The sequence below is a fragment of the Solanum tuberosum genome, unplaced genomic scaffold (genome assembly GCF_000226075.1).
Source record: "Solanum tuberosum cultivar DM 1-3 516 R44 unplaced genomic scaffold, SolTub_3.0 scf00013, whole genome shotgun sequence".
NCBI classification, from domain to species: domain Eukaryota; kingdom Viridiplantae; phylum Streptophyta; class Magnoliopsida; order Solanales; family Solanaceae; genus Solanum; species Solanum tuberosum.
Genome location: NW_006238940.1, coordinates 733,837 through 736,090, shown reverse-complemented (window position 1 = coordinate 736,090; position 2,254 = coordinate 733,837).

Here is a 2,254-nt window from a genome sequence, read left to right as displayed (position 1 = left end):
CAATAAAACACTTGTATTGTTTTTATTTTTATACTCCCTCCGTCCCATTTTATACGTCACATTTTTATTTTGCACTTGCATAAAAAATGATGTAACTTTACTCTTCTACCCTTATTTAATATTTTCTTAAGTAAATTTTATTAATAAATGACAAAATTAATTAACTATTCTATCAAGGGTATAATAGACAAAATATGGTAATTTATGCATAAATTTTATAAAATGACAAGTATTGTGGTCCAACTATTTACAGAAAGGGATGACATATAAAATGGGACGGAGGGAGTACAATTTTAGTCTACGAAATGTAAATGATAATACTCCATATGTCCCTAATTACTTGTCCACTTTTCATTTTATAGTTATCCCTAATTACTTGTCCATTTTGGTAAATCAAGAAAGGACAATTTTTTTTTACTTATTATACCCTCAATTAAATGACTAATTACTTTGAAAAATGCAGAACTTTTCATCTATTTCATAATTAATAGGGGTAAAATGATAAACTCACCATGTCATTAATTGTTTTTTTAATAGGTGTGTCAATTTAAAAGTGGACAAGTAATTAGAGACAGAGGGAGTAGCAAATTAGCAATAAGTCAATAACACATTTGATGTAATTCCACAAGTGAAGCATGAGAAGAATAAAATTTATGCAGATGCCAGATTTTACCCCTATCTTTTGGATAGAGAGATTTTTTTTTTATATAGACCCTCAGCTCAAAGAAAGTTATCAAAGCAGAATATTAAAGAAAAATAACAGCAACATAATAGCAAGATACATAAAACAAATGAAGTAGCAATAATACTAAGAAATGAAGAATAAGATACCACGCTAATACTAAATAAATATTACTCCCTACGTCCAATTTTATGTGACACTTTTCGCATTTCGAGATTCAAACAAGTCTATCTTTGACTGTAAATTTTTCATAGATTTTTTAAACATTTTGAATTATCAATTATTGTGACATATAATACTTTTTACGTAATTTACAAATATATAAATTTCATTTCAAAAAAATTGAAGATTTCATGCGCAAATTTTCGGTCAAACTTAAATTGTTTGACTCTCGAAAAATGAAAAGTGTCACATAAAATGAGATAGATGGAGTACCAAATAAGGAGAAGATTGTAAAGGAGACTGACCCTAACCTCTCCCACATAAAGTACGAAAACCCTTCGCACTTACTACCCTTTTAACCCAAATTCTCAATCTTTATATTTTTTTTATCCAAGGTCATGTCCTCAGTAAGTTAAAGATGAGTTATGTTTTGTCTAATCACCTTCCATAGCTTTTTTTTCATCTTTATCTCTACCTCTCCTAAAATTTGTTATAGTCAACCTCTCACACCTCCTCACTGGTGTATCTGCACACCTCCTCTTGACATGCCTGAACCATCTTATCTCGCTTCCCCATCTTGATCGCCACGGAGACAACTACCACCTTATCCTGTATAACTTCGTTCTTGGTCTTATTCCTCTTAGTCTGCCCATACATCATCTGACATTCTAGTCATTCTAAAATGACATTAAACAACCCAGTTGGTTACTCCACACCTATATCGCTTGCGTTCTTACAAAATTCCACCAAGATCCTACCCACTTGATCCAATTGTTCTTCCCCTTCTCATCCACTGAATTTTCCCCTTAACCTCCACAAACTTTATACATCTATAATATACAAAATTTCTACAACTCTCGAAATGCTCTAATTCCCCCGACACAATATTCATGTCTCCCTTCTCATTCAAGAGCATATGAAAATACAGGTGTCATCTCCATTTAATGTGATATCATGATTGTAATAGTCATATTACATGTAATAGTATCTTTAATATAATAACATAATCTAAAATTCATATAATCGAACCTAACTTATTTAGTTGTTATAATTGTATGATTGTACCTCATCATTTTTCATGATATCATAAGTAATATATGTATAAACAAAACCTTATTTTAGTTTTGATCATTTTACTAACTCACAACCAGAGGCGAATCCAGGATTTTAAGAAAACGGGTGCACCATTGCTTTAAAGATAATATCAAAAAAATTATAATAACAATAACTAAGCGAGCAATACATAAAAATTACATTATCACAAAAAATATCATCAGTTTACAATTGTACTCGACAAGACTTCATACTTTGAAAACGATCTATAATAGCATCATTACTTACATTTTCAAATATCTTCCGCTCTATCTTACAAACTAAACATCCATTCAAAAATTCTTCACCAATGCTATT